The sequence below is a fragment of the Rhinatrema bivittatum genome, chromosome 15, assembly GCF_901001135.1.
Source record: "Rhinatrema bivittatum chromosome 15, aRhiBiv1.1, whole genome shotgun sequence".
Taxonomy (NCBI): Eukaryota; Metazoa; Chordata; class Amphibia; order Gymnophiona; family Rhinatrematidae; genus Rhinatrema; species Rhinatrema bivittatum.
The window spans coordinates 45234694-45257451 of NC_042629.1; the positions used below are offsets into that span (position 1 = coordinate 45234694).

The window sequence follows — 22758 nt, forward strand, 5'->3', positions numbered from 1 at the left end:
TCCAATTAACACCGCACCGCACGAAGGCTGCGTCCTCCCAGGCCTGCACATCCAGGCAGTAATGCCTAGAAAATGTTATGTAAGGAGGACCACGTCACAGCTCTCTAATCTCAGCAGGAGAAAACAATCTAATCTCCACCCATGAAAGTGCCGGAGCTCTAACCTGACTGGGTAGTGGCTGCTCAGCATCCACATACATGGCCGAGATAACCTTCTTAATCCAACAAGCTATCGGAGCCAGTTAAGCCAACTCACCCTGTTTACTCCCATTGTGGAGTATAAACAGCTGGTCCGTCTTCCTGAGAGATTTAAAAACCTCGAAATACCTCATGATATGCCACTTGACATCCAGTACTCATAGGGGAATACCCTTCCTTAGATGATCGGCTTGCAACCACCACTACAGTTGGATGCTGATCTCCACCGGTAAGTCAAGCCATATCAAGTAGTCCTGACACTGTGGACTCCAATATGCAAGCAGTGTGTGCTGAATAGGATGCATATGCACTCTTGCCCATGGAACTACCTCTAGGGTGGCTGCCATCAACCCGAGCACCTGTAAGACCATACTGTTGGGCGCATTATTTTTGTCAATCACACCTGCATCATCAGTTTTTGAATGCGACTCTCTGGTAGGGACACCCTGCCTTGCTTCATGTCAAAAAGAACACTGAGATACTCCAGTGTCTGGGATGGCAGTAGATTGCTCTTGGCGAAATTCACCACCCAGTCTAGTTCCTGTAGCAAGGAGATCACCTTGCGTGAGAACAAGACTCTCTTTCATACTCTTGGCCCCAATTAGCCAATCATCTAAGTAAAGGTAGACCAGAATGCCATCCTCTCTCAACACTGCCGCTACCACCACCAGGACTTTGAAGAAGGTTCTGGGTGCAGTGCCAACCCAAAGGGTAGTGCTCGAAACTGATATCACCACCCCAAAATAATGAAATGCAGAAACCGTTGATGCTCAAGCCAGATGGGAATTTGTAGGTACATTTCTCACAAATCCAGAGACATAAGAAACCCCCCCCCCCCCGACTGCATTGCCATTATCACTGAGCGCAAGGTTTCCATGCAGGAATGAGTCACTCGCAAGAGCTGGTTGACTCCTTGTGATCCAGGATGGGGTGAAAGGAATCCTTCTTGGATACAATGAATAAATAGTATAATCGGCCCATATTTTCTTGACACATGGGCACTGGGATCACAGCCTGCAGGCTGAGAAGCCTCGACAAAATGTACACTCCACTGCCCGTCTCTTCTGTGAAGAGCTGCAGGGAGACACCATGAAAAACGTTTCAAGGAATGCCGAGAAACTCCAGAGCATAGCTGTCTCTTATCCCCTCCAGAACCCAGTGGTCTGATGTGATCTCAACTACCCTGGGCTGCCTGGGATGAAAAGATTGAGACCTACCCACACGCCAGTGCATCCATTTTCAGAAAGCACAACTGCTCTCTTGCCACTGGATTCAGGGGGTACAGCACTTCCAAGGCTCATCCCCCTTTAAAATTAGCTTCCGGGTGCCCCATTCAAGATCAATCAATTCTTGAATAGCATCCATAATGGGGAAGAAACACGATGCTTTACACAAAGAAATTAAAATGAGATTTTTCTGTGTGTCAGACATGAAATTAGCACCCGGCACCCCCAGCATCTTCAATGTCTGGAATATCAGAGCCGGCGACTCATCTCTATGAGAGAAACGCAACATTGTCCTATCTAGCACCAATCCCGGAGGAATTTTCCCATCCTCCAGGGTGTAAGGATCGCCTTCATCATCCGGGTCCCTATCAATGTGACTCGTAGTAGGTCTAGATGTATTCTGATGCTTACTCGCGGCACCAGGCTTGCGGGGGATCTACAGCGTGTGATCCTGAACTTTTAGCTTTGGCTGGGGCCGCCGACAGTGCCTGAAGAAAGGACTGCAGCCCTTGAAAAAAAATTCTACCCAAGAAAAGGCAGAAGGATCCATACCAAAACCAGGGGGCATCGATCCTGCGCCCACTGAGTTGCCTTCCCCTATGGACGAACTAGTTAGGGGAGCCCCAAAACCAGGCAAAACCTCTGGCAGTTCCCCCTCTGGTCCCATTTCCGCATCATGCTGGGAAGGGCCAGGCTCAGCAAAATCAGTTGGAAACAACTCTCCTGAACCTCCAAGCAGTGCTGAAACAAGTTAGAGGGGACACTAGGCTGAGTTGCCAAAATATGGCAAGCAGCACAAAAGGTAAGGTGCTTATTCTTCTTTTCTACCAGCACCATGGATAAATACCCACTAGCAGCACGCTCCCAAAAGCATCTGACGACAATTGTGCACCCAGCTGCATGCCCGCACAAGTGAGCTTGGACAGGGCGCCCAAAAAACAAGCTCCGACCTATAAGCGCACACTACGGTTGCCCAAAATGTAGGCGCCCAATACACGGTCCAGATAGGCACCCACCAGAGTGCCCACCTGAGTGTACACCCAGGTGTGCAAGTGCAAACAGACATCAGACACTGTTTTGCGGCATGTGAACACCGCTGCAGCCTACCACGCGGCATCTAAGCAAAGCCTGAGAGCAGGGCCTAGCCAAAAAGGTTGCTCAACCCTTGCTGCCACAACTCACAGTGACGGGAACGGAAGTTGGATCGGCGTGCTGAGCTCAGAGACCAGAAGGGGAATGGAATCCTTTTTCTTTCTTTCTTTTTTTTTTTTAATATATTTATTCTTATCTGAGCTCAGCCCATCCCGGCCGAGCACAGAGACACATTCTCCAGCTGCGGGTGGAGAAGGCAAAGTTTTTCACTGCCATGCTTGGTTTCCTGCACCCGCTAGCCTCTCAGCTATTTGTCTCTTCATAGAGAAGTCCACACCGGAAAACCAGCTACTGGACCAAGGCACCCCCCATTGAGGGAGGGATCTGCAAATATCACCTCAGGAAAACTCAACTGTGGGAGGGACCATAAGGTATCACCACAGGAAAGTGGGCTGAATTAATTTCCTTTTCTTCTTTTAAAAATGTTTTTAAGCGATCGCCAGTAGGGAGATGCAAGTCCACCATCTGCTGGAGACAGAGAATACTGGCGGGCTGATGTCAATGAGGGGTACGTATAATGTGATGTTAGCTTTGTTCTGTCTCCATCTGCTGGTAGATGTGCATAACCCACTGGTGTGGATTAACCTGTCTGAATGCTAAGAAACGTAGGTCTTACTGATGCTTGTCAGATGTCAATGAAAGATTAACAATTTTAATTAAAGGGTCTGAAATCATATCTTTTATTGTGTTAAGCAGCACAAGTGAACATGGGTTGAGAGGATGTAGTATTATTCATCCTTGTTATTAAATGTAGCACAGCTATATTTGAGAGCAAAAAACGAACTCCTTGTGGGTAGGTCTACAGGTGGCGCATTATCAATAACTGGAATTGCTTGGAAGCATAGCTTGGATATCAGTAATTTTAGTGGACAAAAAAAAAAGGCAAACAGATTACAATGGACATTTTGTATAGTCCACATGTTGACTTACATTTTTTGATGTTAGTGGATTTCAGTGTGAAACAATTCTGCTGCATTATTAATTGAAGAGTAAACTCCTTTTAGCAATATTAACCTGATTTTTATAAGATGTTAAATTTGCCATATAAAGTTGTTTATTTGAGGTAGTTGGGTGCTTATGCTACATGCGCTCTGGCTTACGCAGTTCTTACTTGCATTTTTTTTAAAGGAAGAATTAAACCAACTAGCATAGTTGAAACAACAGATTTTAATAGTTGTTAAAGGAGCAACCGCATTAGACACTTCAAACAACACTGACTGCCAAATACTAACTACTTGGGTAATAATATTTGGGTCAAATGTTATTTTTCGTATGAAATGTGTTATAAATTGCTCGATGTCGGTATGACCTCGCTTTTGAGTATATTGTGGAGCATTCGGCAGCAAGAGTTGAAATTGACACATCAGGAAGTTGACTGGATAAATCAGGCTAGATAAAAATTAAGTCCAATGTGTGGCCCTACTGATGTGTTGAATCATGAACAAATTGATCCCAACCCAATCCAGATAATGTGGTGAGTAATAATTCCCAAAAAACCCAAAGTCACCCAGTCAATCTTATTGCTATTATTTAAGTGCAAATTTTAGAATTTATTTATCTTCTTTTTAAAGGTTTGTAGGACCTCCGAGTCAACAGTGAGCACTGATCACCCGCTGTCTGCACTTTTTAGTCCAACTATATTTTATCTTAAAAAAAAAAAAACCTCCCCCAAATTTAGGGATTTTAACTTGCATATTCATTTCACAGATTTCTGCATTCACAGAGGTCACTAGTAGAGCAATCTCAATCACAGCACAGTCTTAATGAGAGCTTATTTTTGTTTACTTATCTTTTACTGTTATCATTGTTGCCCCAATGATAACAGGGGCAACAATGATAACAGTAAAAGATAAGTAAAAAAAAAAAAAGCTCTCATTAAGACTGTGCTGTGATTGAGACTAGAGATGTGAATCGGAACCAGAATCGGATCCGATTTCAGTTCCGATTCACATCTCTAATTGAGACTGCTCTACTAGTGACCTCTGTGAATGCAGAAATCTGTGAAATGAATATGCAAGTTAAAATCCCTAAATTTGGGGGAGGTTTTTTTTTTGTTTTGTTTTTTTTTTAAGATAAATAAAATAAAGTTGGACTAAAAAGTGCAGACAGCGGGTGATCAGTGCTCACTGTTGACTCGGAGGTCCTACAAACTTTTAAAAAGAAGATAAATAAATTCTAAAATTGGCACTTAAATAATAGCAAGAAGATTGACTGGGTGACTGATGGGTTTTTTTTTTGACATTTAGTAGTCCCCAGATTGTTTTGAGTTCTGGGCGAGGTTTTAGTGAGTAATAATTCATCACCCAGGAGCACTGAATCCTGGTCTAAATGAATGTTGAAGTATCCAAGTAATGTAGTAATCTTTAAATCCAGACTTAGATCTGATAGATTTCAATTAATGGGGGAAGTATTGTGTGTTAAAAGACCTGGGGGGGGGCAATAAACTTGACAAAAATTCACAAGGGTGGAAGAAACCAGCATTTTTCATAGGGGGAAACAACATCAAGCCTTCTTTGAGTTGGTTTATAAGTTTTGTGGATAATAATCATGAATCCATCTCCATGTCTTAAAGGTCTGGGGAAAATGGCATAGCAAGGAAGGGAAATCTGGTTTGCCAGAACTGTATCAGAGTTAGAAGTCATGTTTTGGTTAAACAAAGACAGTCTGGGGAGTTTACATGCAGAAGATCATAAATGGCAGGGATCTTTTTCTTAATAGCCTGTACATTTAACATAAAAGTCAGAGAAGCAATAGTAATCAAGGTTGAGCGTGAACTAGTGTTCACATGCAGTAATTGCCATGATCTAGAACGTGTCACATGTTTATGGGAAAACAGATCAGCATATCATCCCCTTCAACAGTGATACCTGATATACTGGAGAAGTGCCATAATAACAAATGAACTTTGCAATACTCACTGATATCTCACAGCTACACTCAAATCTACTCATTTTTACTCAAATGTGCACACCCCCCTCCAGCATTGCCACAGTCCTTATGTAGGTCTCCGATGAATGTCGTCACAATTACTTTTGGAACATCTCTATAATATTTATTGCGTGATGAGAGTGTACAGCATGTTGTGTGGATCCATGAAACAAACTACTATCTAACTACATTTTTATTCATAATTTTTAGGCACACTGATGTGAAGTCTTTTACAAGGTATTGTAAAAAACTCTTTTATGCCCCAATAAGTTGATAAAACTTTCCATATATGGAAACACTTTGTACTTCTACAATTCTTTTACCTTGCCAGAGACAAAGCCTGGAAGCTGAGGATGAGCAAGCATAGTAACACAATAAAAAGAGAGACTCATTACATGGTAACTTGTGGAACTGGAATTAGGAAAACAGTAAGAGTGACATTTCCAGGGGTAGGAAAATCCTGGGTGCCAGGTCAACTAGGCGCTTAAAATTAGATCCCTGGGCCTTCCCAGTGGCTCAGTGGCAGTGTGATGTGGAAGGTCCCTGGGTTTGCTAGAGATGCTGCAGAGGGAGCACTTACAGGCCCTGGATGGGAGGTCATCATCATTGTTGAGGGCGATACCCAATGGCTGGATTTAGAACCCATGGAACAGGATTCTGGTACATGGCCCCCAGCTTTAGGAACATTATTGGAAATGACCAGACTGAGAACAATGAGAGGGTGGGTCTTTAAGAATAGGGGAAAAATACCAGGGTAATTGTGAATGAAAGCTGATGGCACCAGAACTGGTACTGATTCAACTGGAAGAGAAAGGATGAAACTACCAGGCCAAAAGACACTTGGTATCTGTGCCGAGAAGAGGAGCTTTGAACAGCAATCAGGAGGGAAACCAGGCGGAGGGAGCTGGGCCAAGGAAAAGTAGCTGCCATGAGAGAGAAGCCAGACTGGACAGGAGAAAGGGAGAGAAAACAGCCACTGCAGTTAATTTATTCTTTACTGCTGCCACTGAAGACTGGAGAAAGCCTGGCTGGGGGGAGGTGAGAAGAAAAGAAGGACAAAGAAAATTAAAACAAAAATAAAAGTTAAAAAAGAAAGAAAAAGTAAAGAAACAATACTTTTGGCCTTGGATCTTAGAAATTTAGCTAGTGCTCAAGTTTTCTAAACATTTTTTCACCCTTGGACATTTATCTGTAGTACTGCCAGGATATACTGGGCTATGGTAAGCCAGATCAGAGTAAGTAAAAAGGCCAATTCTCTTTCTTGTATTATTCTGACCATCTCACTTTAATTTTTAAAAAAAAGTCCAAATCTACTAACCAAGGGTTTTAGAATTGTATTTTCTAAATACTGAAAAGTTGGTGGCTCTAAGAAAAGCTAACAAGAAACTAAAACCAGTTCTAGGAATAACTGCATACAGCTGTCAGAGAATTCCATCGGGCTGAAAAAACTGCAAAATATGAGGAAGGGGAAGCTGGCGTTAGTCAGCAAAAGCAAGAGGCTTTTAATATTTATCTGCGTGGTGCAGTATAAATGGTACACAAGCTATCAGACTGACAGAATGCCTGGAAACCAGCCAATCCTACTGCAGACTCTCAGCTTATGAGGGAATGGAAATATTTCAAGTTTAGAACTCAAAAATCAGGATCCTGTACATTAATGAAGAACTCTGCAATTCGTTACTTAACAAGACAGGCTTGCATCTTTAACAGGACCTTCTTTGGTCAAGCCAGCTGATTATTATTGCTCTTCCCTTTAAAATTGAAGTATCACTCTTAAAGCAGTATACTTGCCACAGGGTGAAAAACAGGCCTTACTATATTGAAAAAAAAAAAAAGGAACTACCAGAACCATATTAATATTATTATTATTATTTTTTTTTTTTTACAAATCATTCCTGCAGCAGGGTGGCAAAAAACAAAAAAAAAAAATGTTCACAACTTCATTAAGCATGGGCCAAGGAAATATACTGCAAAGTCTCATTCTTTCTGCCATGCTTTTGGCCACCAATTAAATGCTTCCAAACCTGAAGCATGAAGATCTTCCAGAATCGTAGTCATGCTCACCTACAGCTTCTCATATGTCGACTGTATGAACAGCAAGTGAGCGTTATTCAAAGAATCAGGCTCTCTCCTTTCAGTAGCACTGTGACAACCAGAGTGCATCTATTACTGTGCAGAAAAAAAACTCCAAGCTAAATATACTAAAATTCCTGATTCCTAAATGTTATTTGAAACATGAAAGAAATGCAGTAATAGATGCACTCTGATAAACTAAGTGTCAGAATCTACTTTGTAAACTATTTTATTTATTTAAAAGTTTTTATATACTGTGAATTGGGCAGGGACCTGACCATCTAGGCAGTTTACAATACAACATACATAATTAAAACAATACAATCAAAATCATAAAATACATCACATTTACAGTGCTGCCTAATTCCTACAAAAATATATCTATTTGCTTTGAAGCAACAGAGTTGTTTTCTATTAGAGGTGTATATGAACAAACAACTGATTTTATAAGCAACGGTAAAAAGATAAGTTAATACAACTGTTAATACAAACCCTTCCATTTTGCATTTCAGGACAACTGCCCATCTATAAGAATTGCCCATATATTCTTCCTATGCAAATCTGCACTACAAATGCACATTAAGCCAGATATGCAGAAGCTCTTTTTCTATTTTCAGCTTAAACTAGAAATGGAAAGGTCAAGATTTCTGACAGCTCTTTATATTCTGCTTTTGCAAACACTTCAAAGCAGACTACTTTCAGATACTGTAAGGATTTCCCTATCCCAGAGTGCTTACAACCTGGAAGCAAAGTGACATGCCCAAGGTCACAAGAACCAACAATAGGATTCGAACTCTGCTTTCCCTGGTTTGCAGCCCACTGCTCTAACCACTAGGCTGCTCCTCCATTCTAATGGGTAGAGGTGCTGCCTCAATAACAAACCACAATCTGACTTATGGCTTAAAGAGAACTTTTAAATTGCTTCTCAGCAATGTAACTTAGTATTTTGCCAGGTGAAAGCACACCCTCTGTTAAACTCACAGAAAATTTGTTAACTGAGAAAGTGTCACAGATGCTACTAGCCTGACTTTGGTAAAAGGTCTGACATGGCAGACAAAGACTAATAGGGACTATTGAGAAACGGGGAATCTGGACTGCCAAGGGATGAATCCAGATTCAAAAAGCAGAATGACAAATTCTGGGTTTGTGCATGTGGTTTCGTTTTGAAACAGTTACCTTCATCTCCATGGAGACATTCTCTTAAAACATCAAACTCTTGCAGGGCTTGGCCTCATCAAATAAAATCCTAGAATGGCTCCCATCTGTATGTCACTACTGATGATTATAAGCACGAAAAACGTGTTTCCACTTGAGATGAGTCACTCCGGGAGGCACCCAGCCTCACTTGAAGAGTTACATTATATTGGCATCTGAAATGCTGTATATAGCCAATGCAAGTACACCAAAACTGCACTCTCTCTCAAGCAGGACCACAGCTGGAAATACATCAAAGCTAGTTCTAGTCAGAAGGTAAGTTAGCATTAGGAATACAGTCAAGCTGTGAAGTTGTTCTGCTCTTCAAAGTGAAAAATCAGGATTCAAAATCAGCCTAAGCAAGGATCCAATTACATTAATAGAAGACATAAAATTAGCAATGGAAGCAGATTACTGAATCTTCTTCCTAGCAAGTCTGCGTATGTAACTGCCTTCAACATGTTAAGAAACATTAGTAACTTCAGAGTTATGGATAAAGTATTATACCACAGAGAAATAACCATGGAGGAGACTCCAAATCCATTTCCTGTAGAGACAACTATGAAAAGCCACCAGCTCAGGCTCCTTCTAACCTTCCAAGACGACTGCTGGATATCACCCTGAAAAGTGTGTGAATTGAGTGAGATGCTTATGGGCCTACACCCAATACTTCCTAGAGCCTAGGCCCTGCAGAATGCACTATGCTAAGGGTGATGGACATGGAAACAGGAGATCTGGACAACAGGAGTAACGCCTTCAGCCCTTGAAGTCAAAGACCATAAGAATGCTTTCTTCTTTTGAAATGAGAAGACTTCCATATACTCCAGAAACTGAGAAGGATTAATTACTATTTGAGATAATCATGAGACCGCCTAGAAGTTCTATATCTGCAATCCCTAGCTGCAGCCAAACGGCTTTCCTGCTCTGACTCGGCCTGAGTAGTCAGACATCTGACTAAAGTAGGAACAAGAGTCCCTACCTGCATAGGGAGGCCTTTACCAGCAAGTATGTGATCATGATTAACACAAGGGAATGGCCTGATAGCAGTCAGTAAGGGATCCAGAATAATGCATTTGAGAAATATCTGGCATTCCAGTGGAGAACTGCCTAAGAAGAAGCATGCCAAAAAACAGGAGCACTCACAGCCCTTTTTCTGGGGAAACCTGAAATAAATAGTACTATGCTTTTGACCTTTTTCAAGGGAGAAACAGAGCTCCAAAACATGTGGCTGACCAAACAGGCCTAAAACCACTGCCCCACAGAACTTCCCTGTTCGACTATAGGAGCAAAAAGTTATGCATTTATGTATTTATTTTTGGTGTGAAGTGGAAGTAAAATGACTGCCAATCCTGCCAAAAAAAAGGAGTGCTGACCAGGCCTTGTTTCATGTATACTACAGCACTGCCTTACACTATACTGGCTAGGGCTTGATCGGGGAGCCCACCCACTTTTGCCCTTGGCAGGATGCAGACTCTCCAAGGATTACACCTGCCTGGTGCGTCTTTATACAAACTAAACAGAATCCACCAGATGACACAGACTTACCCTACAGTGCTGCGCCTCCATCTTTTTGAAGGGAGGGAGGGGGAGAATAACCACCTCAGAGTCCCTGACACAGTCCAAATCCAGCACAACACCATAGTAGACCAGGAGGCAGTCCAGGGGGGGAAAAAAAAAAAGACTGTGCCGCAAGCCTTTATTTATTTTTAAATAAACTTTACTCCCTCTCTGTTGCTCTCTAACCGGCCGATACAGTACATGCGCTCTGATGGAGCGCACTGTTAACCTGCCCTTGGACACACGTTTTCCCTCACCCCTTATTCAGTAAGGGGCAGAAAACACGCGTCCAAACCGTGGCACCTAATAGCGCCCTCAACATGCAAATGCATGTTGAGGGCCCTATTAGGTATGCTTGCGCGATACAGACAGTAAAATGTGCAGCCAAGCCGTACATTTTACTTTAAGAAACCAGCGCCTACCTTTGGGTAGGCGCTAGTTTCTGCCGGCACTGGGAAAGTGCACAGAAAAGCAGTAAAAACTGCTTTTCTGTGCACCCTCCGACTTAATATCATGGTGATATTAAGTCGGAGGTCCCGAAGGGTAAAAAAAGTAAAAAAAAAAAATAAATGTAAAATGGGCTGGCAGCTGTCAGGCCGAAAAACCGGACGCTCAATTTTGCCGGCGTCCGGTTTCTGAGCCCGTGGCTGTCAGCGGGCTCGAGAACAGCCAGCAAAATTGAGCGTCTGCTGTCAAACCCGCTGACAGCTGCCGCTCCGGGCTAAAAGGAGGCGCTAGGGACACGCTAGTTTCCCTAGCGCCTCCTTTTGCCCGTTTCTACCGCACCACCTAATTTAAATACAGAATCGCGCGCACAGGCGACAGCACGCCGGGAGAGCGGGCGTTCGTCCGCTCTCCCGCGGACTTTACTAAATCGGCCTGTAAGAATAGAGATAGGATGTGCTGTCAATAGCTCCTGCTTCCAGACCCACCAAGGGAACAAAGTCACCTGGGATCACCTCATGCCTGACCCACTAGTATGGGAACTCTGACCCCAAATGAACTGGTTTCCAAGATGGACAGAAGAAGCAGTCCCACCACAGCTTCTGCCCGGGTTGAAGGCAGCATCAGGTTCCTATAGGAGGAGGGAAGGCAACCTTAAGCATTTTTCTTCTTCTCCATCTGCAGGCAACAGGGCCATAACCAAGTCTTCACTGATCTGGCATGGACGAAAAGGCATATTTAGTCTAAAAACTAAGTACAGTAGCTATGTATTACTCAGCTCCATCAATATAATTCATTCCTGACCTGCAACCTCCCTCCCCTTAATTATCTCTGTTCTACGACTCCATGTGGCTTTGCAGAGGAACTTCAGTCTGGGCCTTACAACCACCAAATGACAGTTCAGTCCTGGCTGTCTCCACAGAGGCTACCAAGCACAAGGGAGATGGCAAAGCAGGAATATTTTATCTATAAGGACCTGAAGTTAGAGGCAAGTGCTAAGTGAAGTGGGTCTTCTGTACTTTAAAAACAAACAAAAAAGAGGCTACATTAGTAATATTTCAAAATTAGCTGTCTCTTACTTGTTTCATCTCCAAGGAGGATATCATTTTTGGATGAAAACCCTGAAAACTCTCCAGACAACTCAACCATAACTTGCTACCAAGATTCCAGAACAGGAAGTCCTTTCATAAGTGATCCAATACATGAGAAGCTGAGAAGAGAAAGGAGTGAGACAATGGGAGCCCCTTGGAAGGTAAAACTAATGATCAATCAGATTCCTCCCACTTAACCTTAGAATAAAAATATGAACGAGGACTTCCCTGCCCAAATGTCAGCAAATGACGACAACACAGACTTCAAGGAGTTTCCTATATAAATAAAACAGGAGAAAACCCTCTGTGACAGTCCAAAAATGTTGGAGAGAAAAATATTTTTGGAAATATTTGGGCTGCAGAATACAAAAGTAAAAACAAAGTGAATATTTTGCCATTTATTTTGTCTGAATAAAATCAGCCTTATTCGCTTCTTCTAAACATAAGAAGAATGAACATTTAACTTATGTTTGCTCTTATAAAGTCAATTCTTAACAGTATTCAAATACTGCTGCCGTTGTCTATATATGTTTGCATCGTACCGGGTGCTACACAAGAAAACCTCAGAGCTTTCTGCTCCCCAAGCTAGCAGGGGCTAGGGATGTTGTCGTGGTGGTTGTGTAACAGCAACACCTGAGTAGGCTCAGGATACCAGAGTACCAGGTTACTGAGGAAGCTATGGTGCGACACCCTGGGCGACACATGAGTAGGGCAGGGAGAAAGCCAGGGTAGTTGCAAATGAAGGCTTATAGAATCATAGCCCCAGTATAAGTGAGTTACTAATGAGTAGAAGCCCAAAGCAGCAGCGGGAAACCAATAGGATGAATAAACAAACCTCCCTGCCAATTTTTGCCTCAATGGAAATCTGGCTGTAGAAGTATTTTGGAGAATTTGGGCATGTGGTGAAGATATGGAGCAGAGGGGATAACACTTAAGAGGGCCTCTGGACAAAGTTCTGCTCCTTACTTGAAAGGCTCGTATCAGTACTCCAGAGGATCAGAAATTCTAAAATGTCAAAGTATTCCAAACAGCAATCTGTGAGGCTAAAAGGGGGAGCCCTAGCTGCCATATATAAACATATTTATTTTATTTATTTGAAGCTTTTATATACCGAGATTTAGCGCATGCCTTCACCCCGGTTTACATTGAAACGAAACAATGATACATAGAACAAGTAGTGAAACAAAAGTATATGCATATAACAGGTCATGGAGCAGGTTGTAACAGGAAATAACTAAAATAGTTTAAGCCAAATAACGAAAATGAATATAGAAACAAAAAACGAGGAAGGTATATACAAACTCATGCTCCAAATACAAGAAAGTATGAGTGGGATATATTCACTTAATAGTAAGTGAATTACAGGCTAGCAAACACTTCTTTTTCTGAAGCAAGTCTCTTCATTAGGGTTACCAACTGGCTCCAGTCCTGGTTTTGTCCCATTGCACAGTAACTTATTCTGATTTCCCTATTGCATTCCCTAAGAAAAGCAAGACTATAAGTACCTGCATGCAGGGAAGTAAAACCAGGACTGGATCAACATGTCCTGAAAGTCTGGAGCCCGTCTGCAACTCTACCCATCATGCTTTCCTGCTTAGTCACTGTAGGGCCCTTTTGCTGGCCATTATGGTAAGGTGACAGAGCATGACTGATAGGAATGTAAGAACAGCATTACCATCAGCCTATGCTTCAATCTGAATACGAGGCTTGTGTGACAGTACAGGTGATATCTTCCAGCACTGCCACCAGATTTGAGAGAGGGCAGATGGCTTGGTAACATCATAATTTGTTGCCTTGACACACAAATATATATACAGCTAACTGCATTCTTGCTAAAATGTTTATGAATGAGTATCTGTGTAAACTAAAACTACTCATGCAATTACATTCTATATATGTGAATAGTATTTTAGTTTTCCATCAACAATGTCTTTAGCATACTGCTGTCAGCTAACTTTAAAACGGACATGCATTACCACAGTCACAGCATTTCAATTTCTTCCATAACCCCCACCCCCAAGTTTTCTCTAGGCTTTGCTTCAAGTTGACAGAAGTCTGCACTAAATGTCAAGTGGTTTGAAAAATCCCTCTACAGATGTTGCCAAACAGGATATACCTCTTGAATGCCTAATGTAGCTTGCCATAATTAACAATCTGTTTTTGAATTGTGAATATATCAAGACTTATTAAGTATTGCAAAAACTATTTTAACTGAAAAAATACAATATTCACAAAAGAGGTACAAAATGAAATAAGAATCAGATTTTTCAAAACTGTTCCAGACATTATAGTTTTAGAGAATGTATGAAGTGTTTGTCTTAGTTTGTTAGTTTAATGAATGCTGTTTTTATGTTATTTGTTGATTTTATCTTCCTAGAAAAATGTGCTCAAACTAGGCAGAATTTGAATAAAAATATAAAATAGCTTCTGACAAGCCAAATATTTAATTTATCAGACTGAAAAATATAATCTAAATTGTGGCATATTATGTATCAGGAATCACATAGTCAAGTAAAATAAATCATCAATAAATTTGCCTGCTCTAACCACTTCCACCTACAAAAAAACTATTAAAGCTATTTCCAGTGAATGCTTACGGGCAGACCTGGACAGACTGTTGCTCTGCCTTTCTACCACTGCTCAATTTCCTGGGTCTTGAAAATGAATTGATGTGTTGTTACAGTAAACAGAGGTACTGGCATGGAGTTAAGCACCTATCCTGGAATTAAATGACTGACAACAACAAATAAATAAAGGCCAAGTACTCAAGTAACAGGATTTTATACATATTCTCCATCTTTTGTAAACTGGCACATACAACACACTAGGAAAAGTACCATTCAGTTTTAATATCACTTTTCAATAACACTTTCAAAATTGTTACTCCTTGAATCTGCTTGCCAAGGACTCAGTCCATAGCTGCTACTGGGCTTCAGTTCTTTTAGCACGGCCATATACCAAGTGCCAAATTCTTATTACAGAAGAATAAATGGTCAATTCAGCTTGTCCAGCTTATAAAACAACCAGTATACAGGGAGGAGGTATAGACTAGTGGTTAGAGCAGTGGGCTACGAACCAGGAGCCCAGGGTTCGAATCCTGCTGTTGCTCCTTGTGACCTTGGGCAAGTCACTTTATCCTCCATTGCCTCAGGTACAAAACTTAGATTGTAAGCCCTCTGGGGATAGGGAAATACCTATAGTACCAGAATGTAAACTGATGTAATATCTCAGATCGAATGTCGGTATGTAAAAAAATAAAAAAATAATCCAGTCTGTGTGTTTTCATATTTCCCCATAACTACTCAAACACATAGGTGTTACAACTATTTAAAAATGAAAGATAGCTAATACACGTCTAAAATGCTGGGTTCAAAGAACAGTGTGAAAATCAGTCAAGCTTTCTGTTTCCTAAATGCAGATCACAAGAGTAGGCATGCTCATGTTTTGCAACACCTGTTGAGAAGTTTAAAAATGCAGGAAATTCTTACACAAGTCCAGTCGATCCTGGCTTTCTGACCCCTCTACGCCCTCCCTACATCTCAGCCCTTAAGGTTCAAGAGTACACCATCATCAACACCCTATAGTCTCTCCGCACCCCCCCCCCCTCCCTCATTTGTCTTGCCTCTACATCTTTTCCGTTGCTACCTCTTCCAATTTGAACTCAGGTCCCCTTTCAACATGAAAGGCCCCTCCATTCACCTTCAAGTCATTCCTGATGACTTACTTCTTTAGAGAAGAATTCCACTAATCTACATAAAATCCATCAGCATTACTATGATCTACCACTAGACATATTTCTTCACACTTCAACTGTAAGCGGTAGGAATTCCTCTTACCAATCACTGCTTGATTTTAAACAAGCTTACTAGGCACATCACTGTACATATTTGTTGCAAAACATTAAGAACTGATATTTTCTATTATGCATTTTAGCAGTAAATTTATGCATTGTCAGAGCACCTAACGTCTTTCAGAAAAGACCTAAAGACATGGTTATTCAGCAAGGCTTACCAGGACCGAATAAAATCTATGCGAGAACTCTGGTGCAGTAGCCTATTCTTTAAGGCCTACTTATTTCTTTTATCTTCTTTTCTCAACAATTTTTTACTGTATGCTTTGATTTTATTTTCATTTACATGTGTCTATAACTTATTTAACTTTATGTTTTTACTCTATTTTTATATTATTGTAACTATGTGAACCGTTGTGATGGCACTCCTGAACTATGGTATACAAAATCTATCAATAAATAAAAAATTTAGATAATCTATAATCTGCTGTCCAAAAGACAAGACGATTTTTTTTCACTAATGTAGAAATACATTGAATATATATATATATAAAGAAGTAAGGTTTTAACAATTACCTCCTGTATATAGGTCTACCCAGATATATATTTATATATAATGAGTTCAAATTGGGTAGACCTATATGTAGGAGGCAATTGTTAAAACCTTACTTCTTTAGGAAAACTGACAAAAAACTTGGGACATATTTTTAGAGGAATTAACCGCTAAACAGGTTTCGAATAATAGCATGCATTAGTTAGCACCTGTCAACCAAACGAGATGCCAGACTAGACATCCATACTATATATATATATATATATATATATATATATATATATATACACACACACACATACATCTCTCTATCTCTCTCTCTCTCTATATATATATATATATAGATACACACACACATGTGTATACATTTACAGGTACAGCAGATATGCATACAGGTATATGTAACTATATGCTAAAGAGAAGGCTCTGATCCACAGATATCTCGTACTGTATGTTTTAACAGGATGTCTTTCCCAAAAGTTACAGGCGCTCCAAAATCGGGAGCCGAGGCCTGTCCTAGCTTCCTTCAGGGATATGCCTTCAGTTTTTACAGCTGGCTCCACTCGGTAACACAGGCTTCAATTTCATAAAAACACATTCCCAAGGGGTTCCCGAGAGCCCCCCTCCATCCCACCACCGGCTTCATAGCGGATTATATAAGCCCTGTGCCCCCGCCGCCGCATTCAGACACGTCTCCGCCGCTCGCTCCCAGCCATGTCGCCACTCACTGTTTCTCCCGCCAGCTGAGTCTCGGCCTGCAGCCGGCGGGAGCTTCCCCTCATCCTCGCACCAGCAACGCTGACAGCAAGGCGGCGGCGGGGGCTGACGCAGCCGCGGGCACCCACCGGAATAAACTCGTAGCCGCCCGTCGCTCTCTTTCCGCTGCTGCCTTTCCGTCGGGCCCTCAGCACCGCCCCCGGGGCTTTCGAGTTATTTTCGGGTCCTTGGGCTCGCTCGCCTCCAGCCGAAAGACACGACCCCCGCCCGCCCAGGCCGCAAAAGGTGAGCCGGTGCGGTACGCAAGCCAAAGAGGGAAGCGGGTGCGCAGGCGCGCCCATCCCTCCCTCCTCGGTGCCTGTGACGCGAGAAGCCCAATGGGAACTGGGCCTTCTGGGAAAGGAAGTGTGCAGGTCGCTCTCCAATACTGGCGGCTAAGGACGGTTAAAACTACAAAGACCAGAATGCTTTGTTCAGAGACGAAGCGATTTGGACGGGGAAATTGTTGGAGGAAAACGTGTGATCCCCTTTCACGTAGGAGCTTGTATTTGGGCAGGAGGCAGGGCCCAGGGAGCGGTAGAGGGTTTGGCAAAGAAATCGCGGGACTCGCTTCTCTAAATGGTCTCTTACTCAATCCTTGCCGCGGCTTGCTTACTTCGTTATTCATTTTTTCCTCCCTCATTCTAATAGTTGTCGTTCACGTAGGGCTGATGTCACAGGGCCTATGGGAAAAAAAAACACATCCTAATTTAAATATGACCCGGATTAGACCTTCGAGCAATGTTCTTGCAATTAGTGCAGAAGAGCGTGTTTTCGCATCATCAGCAGTCGTAGACTCGAGCTCGGGTAGTCATGTTAGTCCCGGATAAAACGAGTCTTTTCAGGTCATGATGCCATTTAAAGGACCACCAAAAGGATATAAGAAATTAACTTTCAAGAGCTTCTAAATTGTTACGTTGATCAATCTAGAATATGTTCATAATTAAGATTTTAGATTTAGTTGCTAACCTTTCCAAACCCAAGCATAAGGTGAGTTACAATGCGGATACAGTAGAGCCAACCCTGCCCCGTGCGAAACAGGTTTTTACCTGCTTTTATCCAATTCCTTTTTTTTATTCACTTTCCGTTTCAACTTTATAAAATCTTGTTCTTTCACTCTCATCTCCAGACAATTTCAATGTATTATCCACTGACGCCTAGATCTTTTTTTCTGGGTGGTAGCTCTTAATATGGAACCTCACATTGTGTAATTACAGCATGAGTTATTTTTCCCTATATGCATCACCTTGCAGTTGTCCACATTAAATTTAATCTGCCATGTGGATGCCCAATCTTCCAAACTCACAAACCTGGCTCTTCCTCCAAGCATACCCCCAATCATCATCACTTACTAACACTCAAACCCTTTCATCACCACTTACCAACCCCCCGCCCCGCTCAGGACCTACATTCTAACACCTACCCCCTCTAATCCTCCCCCCCTGTTTTCTCCCCCCCACCGAAAAAAACAATAAGGAACTACAAATCTTTCACTTAACCCCTTGTATATAAAGAATGTCATGTTGTATAACCTCGCATCTAACCTCACTTCAACGACTGTTTTCACGCTTATACAATTTTGTATTTAACCAATGTACATAACAAATACTCCTCTAAACCCTGTACATAACCTATCCCTCTGTGTCATTGTCTCACCCTCCCCCCGCTCCCTCCTTTGTCTTGCCTAACCTGCATCCCTCCCCCCCAATTTATCTAGTTAGTTGCTCTGTTACTGCATTTATCTTGCATACTGTTCTTTGTAAAGGCAATGCCAGTATATATTTTGGTTGTAAGTTACTTGTAAACCGACACGATGTGCAAACAGCTGTCGGTATATAAAATCATTTAAATAAATAAAATAAAGGTCCTCCTGCAATTTATCACAATCTGCTTGTGATTTAAACTAAACTACTCTGAATAATTTTGTATCATCTGCAAATTTGATTACCGCACTTGTCATATTCCTTTCCAGAAAAGCACCTGTCCAAGTATAGATCTCTAAGGCACTCCACTTTTCCAATGAGAAAATTGACCATTTAATGCACCTGTTTCCTCTCTTTTAACCAGTTTGTAATCCATGAAAACATCGCCTCCTATCCCATGACTTTTTAGTTGTCTTAGAAGCCTCTCATGAAGGACTTTTACCACTGGAGCCTTTTTTAAATATTGGGGTTACATTAGCCACCTTCCAGTCTTCAGATACAATGGATGATTTTAAGGATAGATTACACATTTTTATTAATAGATCTGAAATTTCATTTTTTAGCTCCTTTGAACCCTGGGGGTGCATACCATCCAGTCTAGGTGATTTGCTACTCTTTAGTTTGTGTATCTGACCTACTACATCTTCCAGTTTCACAGTGATTTAGTTCAGTTAATCTGACTCATCACTCCAACATCCTCATTAGTAAACACAGAAGCAAAGAATTAATTTAGTCTTTCTGCATTGGCCTTATCTTCCCAAAGAGCTCCCCCTTTAACCCTAACAGTCCAACCAACTCCCTCACAGGTTTCTTACTTTGGATATATTTTAAAAAGTTTTTAGTATGAGTTTTTGCCTCTATGGCCAACTTCATTTCAAATTTTCTCTTAGCCTGCCTTATCAATGTTTTACACTTAACCATGCCGGTAATCGTTTTTGTCTGCCTTCTACCTTTCTTAATGCATGGAAAACATCTGGATTGTGCTTCTAAGATTGCATTTTTTTAAACAATGTCGATGCCTGATATACTTTTAACCTTTACAGCTGCACCTTTCAGTTTTTTTTCTATGTTCCTCATTTTATTAGTTTCGCTTTGGAAAATTTAGTGTTAGAGCTGTAGCTTTACATATTGTCCCCCTTCCAGTCATTAGTTCACATTTGATCATGTTGTGATCACAATTGCCAAGTGGCCCCACCACCATTACTTCTCTCACCAAATTCTGCATTCCATCAAGCATTAAATCTAAAATAGCTCCCTCTCTCATTGGTTCCTAAACCAATTGCTTCATGAAGCAGTCATTTATTCCATCCATGAATTTTAGGGCTCTAGCATGTCATACAAGGTATCTGCCACAAAGGCCACCGCTGCCTCCAAGCACTCTGCCTGCTTCGTGGAGGACGATGACATCTTAGTCTACAACGTGCTGAACCTAGTGCAAACAAGTTCTCTACCTAAAACTGTTGCATACCACAGCCCCGATACCCAGAGCAGAAACCTAAAAAATCCTCAAGGTGAACTTCCAGCTTCCGGTCCTGCATATCTTTCAGTGAGGTGGACCCTGTTACAGGAATGATTTTCTTGATCACCCAAACTGAAGCATCTACCTTTGGAAGCATCAAAAGCTTGAGTATTTCCCCCAGTAATAGGTACAACTTCACCATGGTCTCTGGAGTGTTCCACTCCCTGATGACCAGCTGCTTTACCAACTTGTGGAAGGGAAAAGCCTTAGCAAGTCCTCTAGGGTACACCCCTTCCTGATCCAACTCCATCTGAGAAAGTTTGATGCCTGTTTAAGCACATTTATTTTTCTATACAGACATTCGATCTGACATATCACATTGGTTTACAGAAAATAAATGGAGCTAGTAACATTTTCTTCCTATTATTTCTTACAGTGTAAAACTTAGCTTTGACATTAACTGATTAATATAAAGTTAACATTACTTGTCACTTTAAGCATATTCATAGGGTAGCTATAGAGGGCATTTATAGACATTCTATGAGTAAACAATATACTCCTCAGTGTCATTGATTGATGGGCATCATGGTATTGATGGAAAGGTGTTTTGAAAGAGCCATGTCTTTAGGTTTTTTTTCTTGGTTTTTTTTTTTTTTTAATGTTTGGGTCATGGGTTCCATGCTTAATTGTGTTGGACAGGTGTTCCATAAGGCAGGGCCTGCTACTGATAGAGCACATTCCCTTACTGTAAGCAGGTGCACCAATTTCGGGGAGGGGATTGGAAGAAGTCCAGTATTTGTGGAGCGGAGGTTCCTTTGGGTGACGTGAAAGTATAATGCAGCATTCAGCCATTGTAAAGTGTTTTATGAAAGAGTTAAAGCTTTGTATTGAATTCTATATGGGATGGGTAGCCAGTGTAGTTTTTTGAGGGTTGGAGTGATGTGATGTGATCTTTTACTGTTTGAGTGTTCTAGCTGCTGCATTTTGTAACAGCTGCATTGGTCTTAGAGTGGCTGCTGGGAGGCCGAGGAGTAGGGCGTTGCAGTAATCAAGTTTTGAGTAAAGTAGTGTCTGAAGTACTGTTAGAGAATCTTGGGAATACAGAAGCGGTTTGAGTTTTTTTAAGACCTGGAGTTTGAAGTTCGCCATCTAAGACTACACAAAGATCTTTTAGTGTGGAGACTATTTGATTCTTTATTTGTAATGATTTGACATCCAGGTTAAGTTCTGAAATGAGTTTGTTGGATATATATAGGATTTCAGTTTTGTTTTGATTGAGTGAAAGGGACATTGGTGATAGAAGCTGCCTTATTGTTGATAGATAACTATCCCAAAGTTTTAGGGTGTCTTTTAGGGGGGAGTAGAATTTGAATGTCGTCTGCACTAGACGAGGCAGGTTAGGCTTAATCCAGTCAGAAGTTTACAGAGGGGTAGCATGTATATGTTGAAGAGAGTAGAAGATAGGAATGAGGCTTGAGGGACACCATGTGGGAGAGGTATCTGTTTAGATTCTGTTGAGTTTAATCTTACCTTGGAAGATCTGTCTGAAAGGTATGAGGTGAACCAGTTGATCGTGATATCGCATGAGCCAATTTCTCGTAATCTATTTAACAGTATTTAGTGGTTAATGGTGTCGAAGGCTGCGGAGATGTCAAGTAGAATCAGTAGGTAGGAGCAGCCACTGTAGAGTCCTCGGAGGGCAGTGTCTGATAGGGAGAGTAGTAGCGATTCTGTGCTATAGAACTTCCTGAAGCCGTGTTGAGCCGGAAGTAACATTGTGGTTTTCCAGATGCTTGGAGAGTTGTCAATTAACAATTTTTCTAGGATCTTGGCAATATGGAATCAAGGACCACAACTCTTCCCTATGAAACCTTGGACCAACTTAAGGTCATCCCCATTGATCACCAACACCTCCTCCAAATCCAAGAAGTCCTGTGGGAACTCCGCCACTGGAGACCCATCCAGTGGATTATCATCAACCTTCATCAACCTTCCATGGGGCCGCCTCGCTGGCCAGCCAAGCCATGCACCCTCCACCTATTAGACGATGCTTTTTTCAGGACTTGGACTCACCTTGCAGCTATCCCTGGGTACAAGGGTGCTTCTTTCCTGATGCCTTTCTAAAGGAGATAGGCACTGTGGAGAAGTAACATAAAGTCAGAGGAAAAAGCCCAAAAGTTCTCTGAATCCTCCTGCATTAAGACCTCATCTTCCACTCTCTGCAGGATTTTGCTAAGCAGGCAATAAGAGAGGAGGGGATCCCCTGGGAGCCTCTGGTGCCACTGTGACTGACTCAAGATGGCTGCTGTTTCCGTTCACACAGGACAAGGATTGCAGCAGCTCTCGTATCATAGACCTTTTATGTGCTGGAACAGAGCCTGCGCTAGCTGAGCTGTCCTCTCCCCCGAAGACACAGCGCGCACATAAATTTGCATATATCCCCGCATAAGTGGCAGGCCTTACCACAATCCTTGGCTGGCGCCATGCAAGTCCCACATGTGCTGCCTCCTTTTGTGTGCCTTGTCAACACCAGGACCCCCAGCTGCTGCCGGCTCTCAGCTCACTCACAGAGCCAGCCGAAGTTGAGAAACTCTCTCAAGTCGCCCTGTAAAACTATTAGGTCAGGGTTTTTTGT

General features: G+C 41.9%; 1 protein-coding gene across 2 annotated transcripts in view; it reads right to left on the bottom strand.

Annotated features, from left to right (window-relative positions):
* KPNA1 (karyopherin subunit alpha 1) overlaps positions 1-17268 on the bottom strand; it is a 65196-nt gene extending 47928 nt beyond the window's left edge. The window contains exon 1 of one of the 2 annotated variants that reach the window (XM_029578023.1): positions 17051-17268. The gene's annotated coding sequence lies outside the window, so the exon portion shown is untranslated. The other variant, XM_029578024.1, reaches the window with a different exon arrangement.
* Between the last annotated feature and the right edge of the window lie 5490 nt (positions 17269-22758).